We start from the raw sequence: 14,670 nt of genomic DNA on the forward strand, positions 1-14,670 counted from the left end.
GTCAGCTCGTCAGTGGGTTAGATAGGCGCCTATGATATGTCAACACGTGGCATGGCCCAACAGTGGCCCATTTAGTTTACAAAGCTGGCCCGTTTGACTTGGTCAAAAGTTAACGGGCTAGCCCATGAAAAGCCTGTTAACGGTCTCTTCGCAAATAGCCCATTTTACGGCCCGTTAACTCATGGCCCGTTAGGCCCTAAAGGAAATTGGCCCAACAACGTCATGTGGGCCGTCGAATATAATACTAGCCCATTTCACTTTCGGCCCATGTATGGCCCACAATATCTTTCGGCCCATATGAGGCCTTCGTATCTTTCGGCCCATTACAGGCCCACGGTGAGTCTAGCCCATAATGAACAGTAATTTTCTTTATAACCGTTAACGACACGTGATTTACATGGGACGTTTCCAGCCCGTGTTAGCTTTCGGCCTATTGACGGCCCATACGTTCTTGGGCTCCTTTTCGGTCCTCGATTACTTCCGGCCCATTACTGGCCTGTTCCACTAATGGGCCAAATTCGGCCCATGGCAAGAGTCGGCCCGTTACTGGCCTGTTACCCTAATGGGCCAAAATCGTCCCATGGAAAGAGTCGGCCCGTTTCTGGCCTGTTAACCCGTTGCCCCGTTTCCAGCCCGTCCTATATTCTGGCCCATTAACGACCCATTATGCCTATGTCAGAATTAAGCCTTTGTTGTCCTACGGCCTGTTAACGGCCTGTTACCGTGATGGGCCGATACCGATTACGCCCGATTATGGCCCATGTAGACACATTTATCTGACAGCCTGAGGCCCACCGATTACAGGCCCATTTATCGACGGCCCTTATATTGCCCATGGTAGTTGCGGCCACTAGCAAACCAGGGAAAAAGAAGACTAGGAAATAAATAAGGCCGAAACTAACGCTAGGCTATTAAGGCAATTGCACAGATTACATCCACTCGGCATCAAAGATCGCCACCAGTGCAAATATAGGGAACACCCTACACTATACAAAAATGTCTTGTTGTTTTCTTCAGGCGGTGGCTGCACGTTAAGAATACATTTTGTATCGCACCAAAACAAATTACAACTATATAAAAAAAGGAAGGTTGGCATAAAACTTAACAGTCTAGTAGATAAATGCACCACCAGAAGTTCAGAAGCTCAGTTCATTTGACCTGACTGTTACGTTTTCATGCTGTATTGTCCGATGGAGCACCATAACCCTCGCCTTCATTTCCCCTAGGCTCCTGAACAACATATCAAATGTATGATAGTCTGGTTTCAAAACCATGCATATCTTGACGACATTGAGCAATGTTTCTCCTTTTTTCACAAAGGGTCTCTGTTAGGGAATGGACTTGTGTCTAGAGCGCAGATACAACATTGCTTTGAGCTTGCATATCTTGATCATGAGGCTGTTTGGACGATATTGCCTTAACAACCAACCCAGTATTACGCAGGAACGTGCTTTTGGCACTGTTAGTGGACAGGTACTGACCCAGTGCAGCAAGAGCTGACATTGCGGTTATAGTTGCCTCGCCACCTTCAAAAGGTGGCGGTTCCACCATTTTTTCCATAGCTCGTTGAAAAGTTGAGGTTTTACATTAGTAGTACCAGAACAGAAGATATTAAGGAGGCAGCAAAACCAAACAAAATAGCTTTGGTCTATATACAGAACTTATTCTGGTGAACCCATGTAAAATATTAGTTGTATTTTATTGCAAAGTACATAATAAAACCAGGTTCCAAACATATGACCATGTACCATCGCTAATGTATTGTCTATTTCTTCACATTGTATTGAGGGCTACGGATGAAGAGACGGATTTTATAATACGGTAAGCATAGTATGACGTCATTCATATCACAAAACAACTGAGAACATACAAACAGGCAATTGTAACGTTGTGTGGGCAAGTCCAGCACGGAACTAGATTACGGGTCAAGATGAAAGGAATGTCACTCCTCTCTTTTAAACCTTGTAAGGTGCAATGATACGCTAAGACAATTGTGTATAAAATTGAAAAGAGTAATAGACATTGGCTGCAAACCATGCAGTTCAAGGCACAAGTCAGAGTAAGTAGTAGTTAAAAGGCATGAGGATTAAGGACTTACAACAGCGGCTTTGACTGGTGTAGTCATGCCCTTCTTCTTGCTGGTGTGACAGTCCTTGAAGATTTCCACAGCATTTGGTTCAGGTACTTTTTGGTCCTTACGGGCTTTCCTCTGCATTTGGAACAAGTCAATATAGATATGATAATATGGAACAGCGAAAAGAGTGAAACATCAGCTAATTACAAGAGCCTCACAGTGTGCAATATAGCTACGAGATCCTGTCGTTTGTTGGAATTTCACTTTCGTACGGGCCTTGTTCTTTGAACAGTTCACCTACAAGAAGATAGATTTGTATGGCACATGCATAAATAGGACTTCAACATTTGATCTGATGACATATATATAATGTACCTGATACTTCGGATCGGACCAGTGTTTAACGAGGCCTCTCTAGTCTTCATCAGATATATTTTCCACTAGAGATGTTTGGGCAAGTTCACTGTTAGCCTTGCCTTCAAAGTGAGTTTTCCTCAAGTTATACCGATACTGTCGCAGAGCAGACTTGAAAACATGGGTGCAAGCATGTCTGGTTGCATCATCTTGGCTATCCAACTTGAACCTCATCTGTTGAAAATTATGGGAGTCTCATTATCAGCAACCTAGAAAAGTATTGGACAGAGCAAGACGATATTACTACTTTCCATATATAACTATACTTACAGATAAATGGTCGAGGAAGGTGTTGAACTGGGTTTCGTATTTGTCATTCCTGTACTGAATCCATGTTGGGAGGATACGTACATGACACCTAACAGCAACCGCTGCCTCTGATACTAACTTGGCTGACTCTGTAGCATCACGTGGCCTTTTTAAACCTGCCTCAAAACGGATCTCCATTCTTCCTCCTCTAGATTTAGTTAACCTACCGAGCATTATCCCTGATGTTTGTTTCCTCTTGCGCCTAGGTGCTAGTCCAAAAACAAACATAGGAAGTGTTAGTGTACATCAAACTTTGAGACTACATATAAAGAAGCATGCAACTGTAACTTGACTCCAGCAACTACCTTCTTGCTGTCGAAGCTCACAAGGTTCATCTGATATTGCCAACTCGTCTTGTGTCAAGAGTGCTTGGGAAGTAGTGTCAGGTGGCAAGGGAGCTTGGGAACGTGCTGCTAGCTCAGTTGACGCATGAGTACGTCGTGCAGCTGGTAGTACTATGGTAGGTGTTGCAAGAACTAGGGTTGTCTCTGCTTGTTTGGTGGCAGCTATTTGTTTCTGCTTGTCTTTTTTGCAACTCGTGTAGCATGGGATGCCGTGTTTGTAGAATTTTCTGCTGGACTTTGACCTTCTATTGCACCATCAGTACCAGCAGAATCTGCAGGATTCATCCGCTTCTCATTCCCTGCCATTCTGTGTTTCTTCCTCTTTCTCTGTGCCATGTTAAGTCAAGCCGACAAGAAAAACAAATAACAATTTAGTTCTTCAGAACAAATTGATGCATGATGCAGACAAACTGAACTTTGATGTTAGACAACCACATGATAGGAGGATGTAATATGTATGAAAAATAGGACGGAAGAGATAACCAGAGCTATGATGTGTAAACTAAGAAGAAGACATTTCACCCAATTAGAAGCAATGCAATGGAAGGTAGACACCATATGAAAGATGCTACAAATATCGCTCTGCCAAGTTAACAGTGTCTCATCATAAATGGCATTTAAACAAATGTGGAGAAGTATAAGAAATAAATCATATGCAAGATGCAAACAACATCACACTACCATGTTAGAGGTCTCTCGTCATTAGTGCCATTGCATATTCACAGCATTGCATATTCACAGCTTATGATGTGTAAACTAAGGAGAAGGCATTTCAACAAATTAGAAGCAATGAAAGCTAGACACCATATGAAAGATGCAACGAATATCACTCTACCAAGTTAAATTTGTCTCGTCATAAGTGTCATTTCAACAAATTAGTAGTACAAGCTAGAAAAGAATGTGAGATGTAACCTATATGACACTCCGAAGTCAAACGTGTCTTATGATAAGTGATTGTTGCAGGTTACACAACAGTAGTAATATGATGTAAGAAAATGGTGTGATAGACAGATATTGTATGTTCTAGAAATAGGAACACGTGTCTTACTCAAGTATAATGTGTAAAGTAAGCAGATGGAATTCAACAAAATTAGAAGCAATACAAGCTAGACATCACACATAACATGCAACCACATATAACAGTGCCAAGTTAGAGGGAGCACCGGTGATGCTGCACTAGGGGAGACGTGCTCATCATAAACACAGCTTTGTTGAGTGTCTATGCTTGTGTTGTCTTGGAAATCATCTTGGGGGTGTGGAGGAGTAGAAACTGTAGAGGCCCTCCGTTCGGAAGGAGCACCTTTATCCGCTGCCTTGCTAACTTCCTTCCGCTTTATTGATTTTGAATTGTCAAGTAAAACCAACAAGAAAAAGCAATAAAATTGTCTCTTCAGAACTCATTCATGCATGATACTGACAATCACTACTTTGATGTAAGGCAAACACATGATACCAAGATGGAATATGTACGAAAAACAGGACGGCATGGCATGTTCACAACTGTTTGTGTAAACTAAGAAGAAACCATTCCAGCAAATAAGAAGCAATGCAAGCTAGACACCACATGAAAGATGCAACCAATATGACTCTGCCAAGTTAAAAGCGTCCCATCATAAATGGAATTTCAACAAATTAGAAGCAGCGCATGCTATAAATCATATGAAAGATGCAACTAATATCGCACTGCATATACTAAAGGTGTCTCGTCATGTTGATTGATGCGGGATACAAAAAAACAATAGTTTTATGTAAGGACATGCTTAATAGACAAATGTACTATGTACTAAATACAGGAAGGCATGTCACATTAACAGGTATAATGTATAAGCTAAGCAGACTAGCACATGCAGTTTAACCAGATTGGAAGAATTACAATCTAGACACCATATGCAACATGCAACCACATATCACGCTGCCAAGTTAGAGCAAGCACCTGTGATGCTAGTGTAGGGGAAATGTTGTAATCAACTACAGAGCTACGTTCACTATCTTCATGTAGCATTTTTGTTTCTTGAGAATCATGTCGGGAGGCTGACGCTGCATTCTTTAAATGAGGAGTAGTCCCCTTGCCTGCCTGCCTCATCATAAGTGATTGATGAGGGATACACAAGAACATTAGTTTGATGTAAGAGCATGGTTAATACACAGATGTACTAGTATGTACCAAAAACAGAAAGGCATGTCATATTCAAAGGTATAATGTGTAAGCTAAGCAGATGCAATTTAACCAAATTGGAAGCAATACAAGCTAGACATTCGGCTGGAGTGGTGAGCATGATCATCTAGGACCTGAGAGCCTGGTGGGAGGCGGTCTGCTTCGCCACCATCGCAGCTTTTTAGTTGGCTTCCAGGTGATGCCTATCTTTGCTGGGCTTGTCACTGGCTCGGCCAGTGCCCTGACTAGCTATTTGTCTTCTGGTGCTCACGGGATGGTGGTTCATGTAAAAAAATATCTTTCCTTATCTTATCGACTTCGGCCTTTCGAATACAAGCTAGACACCATATGGAACATGCAACCACATATGACACCGCGAAGTTAAAGCAAGCACCTGGGATGGTGGTTCATTGCGAGCGAGGTCATCAACTCCAGAGTTACGTTCCCCGTCTCCATCTGCTGACACTGCACCCATTAAAGCGTTGAAACGTGTCTTGCCTAGCCACACAACAAGCTGGAGCGACTTATCTCTTCTCGTTTTGGCTTCTCTCATGGCAGCAGAGTCTGAAATACCCTTGCATAAAAACACAACAGTGAGAGTAAGGGTGAAGTGTGTGCAGAACTAGTGCACTGTAAAAGTAGCAGATAGCAGGTGGCTGAAAAATAAATGACAGGAGACATATGATAGCTCTAGAACATTGCATGGCAAACAAAATTAGATTCTACTCCATATGATTTTGTAATATATGAGCACAGGAAATGCAGGTACTCCTCCAGCACACCACCACATGTGGACATATCTAAGATAACAGTCGGCTGAAAATAAATAGGTCAGTCGATTTTTTTAATGAACCGCCTGATCTATAAGGAACGGGCAGATGGCCTTTGTCTACCTCCCGCCAGTCACTGTTGACGATCTTACTCGAACCGCCAGCGACCACCGGCCCAGACCCCTGCCTCCGCCACCCCGCCCTTCCATCGACCTCACACCACCGCCGTGCTTGGCAGCGCCCCCAGGCCATCCCTTTAATCCCGAACGACCTCCAGATCGGGCGCCAGTAGCTCTAGGCCGCACACACCCCTATGATAAACACCAAGGCGCTGCTTCCCCGGCGTAATAGGCGTACTAGCGCCTGTTACGCCGGGGAATGCTTCCGTTAATTGGGAATCAAGTGGCCAGAAATTGAAATTCAGGGGGGCGACAGACCTCTAGCTAAGGTGAAATAGTATATGAGGAGAAACCTTGTGCATCGCGAGTTACTAGGAACATCTAGTATCAAGAAGAAGCGGTCAACTAGTGTCTTCTATTGGATGAATACCGTGCAAGCAGAGATGTAAGACTTGCACGAATAAGGGAAGAGGAGTACCTTTTTCGGTTGCCGGTGTGGTCACCCTCACATGTCGCGCCGATCTTCTTGTTTTTACCGGGGAAACCGATGTTTTGGAGGGTGCATGCTTGGAAGAACCCATGGCCAAATTGTTGACTGTGTTGCGGTGGCCGTATGTCAGCGGAGGGGAAGCAGATCCGAGGCGGCGAAGGACGGCGTAGCAGGAACAGCTCCGGTGCGGTGGAGGGTGGCGAAGTTGGAGCGGCAGCGGTGAGGCGCAGGATGGCGTGGTTGAACTGGCTCAGGTACGGATGGCTCGGCCTCGGCTTCAACTACTAGCCGTGGAGGGCGTTGCGGTTGAGGTTGCGGTGGACGACGACGTCGGGGTATCGGCTCCAGCGTGATGGAGGAGGGCGGCGATTGATGGGTGGGATGGGGTGGCGGACGGAGGACGCCGGGGTTTCGCGGCTGGTGGAGAGGTAGTTTTGGCGCCCACGGAGTATGAATGGGGAATCGGGGGTGGTGGGGGGAACAATGTTTCGGTCTGGGACGCGCTTGTTTTTGGCTTTTTTGAACAGAAGATGGGACGCGCTTGTTTGAAATTTGGGGAAAGTACAAACTTTGCCCCCCTCTTAAATTTGGGACCTACTGCGGGTCGGGGGTAGGATGGTAATCCCAGGTGTCCCAAATAGTGGGCGGGAGCGATTTCGGCCGCGCGCATGTGTGCTTAGGCGCCATTGTGTATGAATGTTTTTCGGATGCAGTTGCATGGCGTCTAGATGAAGCTACAAACCTACCCCGGTTTAGACCTTTGGACGTCGGGCCGGTAGGTTTCACAGGTCGGAGTTATTAGAAAAGTAATTTCCTTGTACTACCAAACATTGGTCTCACGCGGTTTCGGGCGAGTAGAGGCTCTTTTGGCGCTTCGTTCGAAGTTTTGAAACACAAGCATTCACGTTTAGAGTACTCTTGAACTATGAGGATTGACCTAAATATACAACATTATATTTGACCTTGTATGTTTGAAAACCTCATTAAATTATCCACTTCTTTTTGAAATTTTAACACTTGAAAATCCTATAACTACGATTATTTTGGAATGGAGGAGCTAAATTTGAATCTATTTTGTATACGACTACATATGCTATTATGTACAAAATCAGAGCAAAGATTGGTTCCCCCATAATTTAAGTATGGTTTACAAATGCCATGATATCAAATTCAAATAATTGAATGGACTTCATGTTGAATTCGATTTTTTTAAAACCACCTTAAGTTGAATTCAAATGTATGCTAGTTCATAGGTAGTAGCTATTTATAATGTCCATTGTGTAACTTTCATATGTATAATGTGCTTTACACACACAACATGAACTATACTCACGTTTATATTCGATTGCTAAAGCGATGCATTGTCTGGAGTTCAAAATACTAACTATGTGGATCAATTGTGTTGAATAATAACATAGACATGCTCAAATTCGATAGAATCTAGATGTCTGATGGATCAATGACCGCTCCTTACGCGAAATGCAAATATCATGATCCCATCCTAATATTTGGATACAATTTATATCTTTAATCAATGTGTAGAGCAGTCTTTTACGTGTAGTTTCACTCTCCATTGATGGTCTCTCACACATGCTCACACACTCTCTCCCGAGGTGTCTTTATCGCACACATGCTCTAGATACAACCCTCCCTCTCTCTCGTAACCATTTACAACTGTTTTCACTAACCTTTATCACAAGCACTCTTCCTCTCGCAAACATACACACGCACAATCCTCATCGACCCTTTCTATATACATGGACCTGCCTACGTATCTCATGTACGCACATTATCTTTACGCCTGTCTCTCACGCATTGTCTCACACCTCTCTTCCTAATCGACGAGTATGATTCTAGCAGAGCATTCTGTAGGATGCCCCTTAAAGTTAGGTTGGATGAATAGTAATATCAGAGATAAAGGGGTTACCTTAGTCCGAGAACCTAGGGTTACAAATCCTAGCCGGCTTTGTCAGTGGACACAGAGTCCTTCACAATTCCGCTATATTTGTCTTGTACGACTAGTCATCCATGGTTCTTCCTAAATGCGTCACGGGCCAACCAATGTGGCGCAGGACGGAACGGAACGAAGGGCCTCACCTCGACCCACCGGACCTCACGCGGTGACACACCCTCTGCCCCCACGTCTCATTATCTTCTCACACCCACAAATACCAACACAAACACCACACACATAGAAAATTTCTCCTGGTGCCTCTATTCCCTCCTCCCTTGCATATACACACTCAACAGAATGGAATCTCTTGTTGTGACATCATATTCTTCTCTCTCTCTAGACCACTCTCATTTCTCGTGCTATCTCTCCCACGCCCCCCCATCGGCCCCTCTATCCATGCCTCTATTGAATACATAATACACACACATACCTCTCTAGGCCCCGCCAAATGCATCAACTACACATTCACACATGTTACATCATGTACCCCATTGATCTAAAAAGAACTCTCTTCATGTTTATTTCGCATACAACATTCCTTTTGAATAAAGTGTGGCCAAAAAAATATTTTAGAGTTTCTACATATATACAACATTACAAAGTTATATGGAGGAGTATGAACGCTAATTTGCATTGCATGGTGCCCACAATGATACTTATTCTGCACTGTGAATTTGTATATTTTTATACTATATACAAAGTTAGTCATAATAAAGAGAAACGAAGAGCATCTCTCTCTCCATCGCATACCCCCCTGTACGCCCTTTCACGTATGCATACAAAACTATCTCCAGGTCCTCTAAAAGTAAGCCCCCCAGAAAATTCAGGCATGTTTCATCTTTCTCTCGCGATATATGCAATGTCGATCATTTTATTTGAAGCGAAAGCATGATACATACATTGGACTTCAGAATCCACTCATTACGGTCACCATTTATGTTTAGTGGTTATTATGCAGTCACGGGCTCACCGTACAACTCTGTATTTGCTCATGACATGACTAGTTAACCAGTTAAATGCTCCACGTGGCACCTCTAGTGTTGCATCACATTATCTCACTACCATCGTGCCCACCTGTCGACTTGTATCTACTCTACATCTACACTCTTATAAAATACACTCTTATAAAAAACAGAGTTGGTGATGATGGTGTGCCTACCATCCTGCAATATAGGCCGTCCGATTTATATCTGACGGATAGGAAAGAAACTATGGCAATTTTGCAAAAAGGTACCCACACACCTCTCCACATTTGCAAATAAGGCCTTCCCTCGTTCATACTTTTCTCTCACAAGATAAACAAGTCATACAAATGCATCTTGATGTTACGTGCAACGCACGGGCATCTTGCTAGTAAGAATGAAAACAAACAACAAAAAAATATTTGGACGGTGGTTCGAAGTCATGACCGCGGGCACAGCAGACACGGTGGCCTTGTATTGTTATGCTGAGCCGTCTGTTTTAACACACAGGAGATGGTGTGGTGATTATACACACACGCACACATGCACACGAACTGCATCCACACAACACTCACACAAACACATGCACCCACGCACGCACGCAACACTCACATGTACACACGCAGCCACGCACGTACGCAACACTCACACGCACACACGCACGCATGCATGCACACACCAGTACACCACACGACCAACACACACTCTCACGCTCAAGTGCTCAACCTACATGTGCATGCGCACACATCAGGCCCTGACAAACACATACACAACCAGGTGATTCCCGCGCATGGGTTGGAGCCTTGTCGCACCTGCGTAAATTTGTGTTTATCTGACCTTTTGCCTATGCAAACTGACAGGTGGGACCCACAACGAACGTGGTCAATTTAACTAGTCAACATGGCGCCACGCAGACTATTTGGCCGGTCAACAGAGTGCAATCCGATGCTGAGTTGTGAGCAAGTGACCGTATAATCACCGCAAAACGTATATAGTGACCGTAATCAGCTTATTCTAAAGTTCGGTGACCGTATTACGCTTTTCTCTCTGTAGGCCCTCCAAAACTACATCTCTACACGTTCTCGCATGTTACATCTAACAACTATGCAATACAGCACTACTACTACACTCTAACACAATAAATCATATGTGTTTTTAGTTTTACTAGATATCATATTGTTACTTATAATTATTCAGTTTGCATACATTAAAATTGCCTTTGAAATGTATGGCCAGTATCATCTACCACGTGGGAAAAATCCCGCCCTTTCCTGTTTAATCGGGTTTGTATCGGTGGATCGTGCGAAACAACAAAACTATACTAGTACTATACAGTACAAGTGACAGTTCACTAGGCCGTCGTGTCATCTACTACTCCATCGTAAGAGTGGAGCGCTCACTTTCATAAATCTTCTAGTCCCTTTCGCCGACATGTGGGACATCAAGCTACCGGGTCCACGTGCCATACCGGAATACAGTGCAGAGCAGCCGGGGTGAAGCACCCCAGTCATGGCGCCGGCGTAGTAATGAGCAATGAGGCGTCAAATCACAAAGCTGCACCTTTCCCGCAGTTAAGTTGGAGGGGCGAAGCAACCATCATTTCACTCGTTGTTGAATCCGCTTCTCCCTCATCTTCTTCAGCTTAACCACATGTTGCTTCTGTCGTTGTTCTGCCTCATGTGGGACGCGGATCGGCTTGGTAAAGCACTGACACGTGGGACCACATGTTAGCAAACCGCCAGGACAACGTCCTCCGAAAATAAGAAGCCTAATCCTAGAATTACACAGGGCTACGTAGCTGCTACATATACTTTCCATCTAATCTATATAGGCCCCCCTGATTTTCAGGTGGAGTGGGCCTAATCCTGTCCTTTAATCTAATCAAATAGTCCCACATCACATCAGTTCGTAACTTTACGTAAACCATTATGTGGATGTAGCATTGTTCAAATAAGAAACCTCCCCCGCCATCCGCACGGTAAAATCACCTCCTTTTTACTAATCTCAATTCTATAATTCTTTAGATCAATATAATTGAGATTTGTATAGATAGCACACAGGAGGAAAACCAAGTGGTACGGTTAAGGGCATCCACAATGTGTAGCCAAATGTGAAAATAGCTTTTGGCATCATGGGAACCATTGTGGATGGTGTTGCCAAAGCGAAAAAGATGGAACCGAAGCTCCGTGATTGATTGATTGAAGGAATAGAAAAATGCAACGTCTCTCCTCTTTCTCCCATGCTTGGATGCATGTAGTACTACAGTATAGAGCACAGTGTCTACTCCCTTGTCCCTTCTATCACAAATCACAAAGCAGTGAGGCGTCAAATCACAAAAGCACGGACGAAGCAACCATCATTTCACTCTTCGCCGACTCTGCTTCTCCATCGTATTCTTCGAGAAGCCATCTCACCGCATTAGTTACTCCTAGTAGTACTAGTAAAGGACTTCCTGGATGCAAATGGTGTTCTCCGTCGAACGCACTTCGCTAAACCACCACAAAAAAAATATCGTCGATGTCAGTGCAATGGGGAAGGAAGTCAAATATAGTTACTACCTCCATTTTTTTGTACACAAGGCCAGTATATCAAAATTACAATTTGGAAAGGGCCACTAACACTAATCGAGGCAAAATTGATGGGGTTAGCAACTAAGGACATTAATATCCCCTGCATGCATGCGAAAGTGAGAAGGTTGGTTTGCATGGTGCTGCATTAATCAAGCGATGAGGAGTGAGATGGTTAGCTCTTTAGTCTTTGGAGAAGAAAATACGCATTAATTGACACGTGAAATGAGGATTTTTATCGATTAAATCCTGCGAAGGAAAACCCAGCCTTTCTTTTTTAACACTAGTACTCCTAGTACGTACTAAAAAGAAACGGAGGGAGTACGTACTTATCCTGTTTGGGTCTAGGCCTTGCATTGCCAAACTTCCCCACACATTTTTGCCAAGCTTGCCTAAATTTTTCAAAATGAGAAGGAGGTACACTTGCGCATGGCTATCGCGGGCGCACCGCACCCTCACACGGTCGCTCCTGCACGCCGCGGTCGGACCGCACCCTCACACAGTCGCTCCTGCACGCCGCAAACCCAACCAAGGGAACGCACCCTCACTGACATGTGCTGTCGCATGTGAACACAACAAACTCAGCCATCCTATCGCTGACACATAATGTTCATTCATAGAGTATGTTTATCCAACCGCATGTTGGGGAGTATCCGTACGGCCCGTGCGGTGGTCTGTTGAGGAAGAAGAAGAGGTGAGGAAGAAGGAAAGAAGGGTTAGGAGACGTAGGATATTCATCCAACCGCCTGAAATGGTAGACTGACCCAAGTCAGGCGACTTGCATAACAAATATATGTTTTTACACAGCAAAAGATCCATGAAAACAACAACATAAAGAAAAACTATCACTGCTCGCGAAAAGAGACGGCCTCGTCATCTTTGGCTGCCGGTGTGAACCAGCAGTCGCTGCCGACGTGTGTCTCCGCACCGTGGTTGTCCTCGGCCTCCAGCTACTCGTTCAAGCGGAGCGTGCGGGCGCTCTGCACGAACGAGAGCATAGCCCGGTTCAAGTCGAGGACATCTGGTTCCGTCTGCAGGAGGGCCTCGATGGCAGCGGCATCCGCGCGCTCTGTGTCGAGTCGAGCCTCCGTCGCCCGGTTCAAGTCCAGGACATCCGGTTCCGCCTGCAGGAGGGCGTCGATGAGAGCGGAATCCGCGCGCTCTGCGTCGAGTCGAGCCTCTGCCGCCCGGTTCAAGTCCAGGACGTCCGGTTCCGCCTGCAGGAGGGCCTTGATGGCAGCGGCATCCGCGCGTTCCGCCTCAAGTTAAGCCTCCACCGCCCGGTTCACATCCACGACATCCGGTTCCGCCTGCAGGAGAGCCTCGATGGCAGCGGCATGCGCGCTCTCCGCGTCGAGTTGAGCCTCTGCCTCCCGGTCCTCCTTTAGTATCGCCATGTTGAACCGTTGGTCCGCCTGCACCATGCGGGACTCGGACGCCGGCACGAAGTCGACGTCCATCGTCTCATACCCATCGGGGGCCTTCTGCGCCGCGACCTCCGCCATGAACATTGGATCGGCTTCCTCCTCCTTGTAGCTTGGCTCCAGAGAACTCGGGGATTGGCCCGACACAAAGAGAGCTTGGGAACGGAGATCTGTGGTGCCGACCGCCACCATGATTTCTGCGCGGCGCTCCGGCGTCAGCATCTTGTAGTAAGTGATCTTGCGGCACACCATGGCTTTCCGGCGAACTAGGGGACACTTGATGCGGCTAGGGGATCGAAAGGTGGGGGAATGGGCTGGAGATTTGGTGTGGTTTTAGGGCAGTGGCTGGCGTAGGCCGACCAGCGAAGGTTCTGGTGTGAATAGTGGTTCCGGTGACGACCGGTCCATCAGTTTTGACTGTACATCACTCTTATCGCGTTCGCGTTGCAGTCTGGCATGCTGGACCCTTCATGTCGCCCACCGAATGGAACACGCTTCGTCTTGCGTTTTCGCTTGCTTGTGGGACCGCAGTTGAGGGCAAACTGACGTCCCTCCCCCTCCCCCACCCACGTCATTTATTATACCACCACTCCCTCCGTTTTATGCGGAGTAAATAAAAACAGAGGGAGCATTACCATGGATGAGGATCCCCTGACGTGGCTGAACCCATTGAGTAACTGACATGCGGGGCCTAGCAAGCATGGGGTCCGTCAGTAAGTGACCGAAAGGGAGGGTAAGGCAGGGATACCTACGTCAGAGGATCTACTTCCACTATACTACTTTGACCAAATGTTAGAGTAATAATATATGACATGCAACTTACACAAATGTTAGAGTAATAATATATGACATGCAACTTACACAAAGCATACAGGGTCTAATGCGTTTTTCAAGGCTAACTTTAACCAAATGTTAGAGTAATAATATATGACATGCAACTTACACAAAGCATATGGTCAAATTCATATGTGAAAGGAGTTTCCAATGATATAATTTTCACATTATACATCTCATGTACTATTAATCTTGTCAATAGTCAAATTGGAAACCATCTCGAGTACAAATCTAGGAGTACGTACGAATCTAAC

This window comes from Triticum aestivum, chromosome 3A (genome assembly GCF_018294505.1).
Source record: "Triticum aestivum cultivar Chinese Spring chromosome 3A, IWGSC CS RefSeq v2.1, whole genome shotgun sequence".
NCBI lineage: Eukaryota > Viridiplantae > Streptophyta > Magnoliopsida > Poales > Poaceae > Triticum > Triticum aestivum.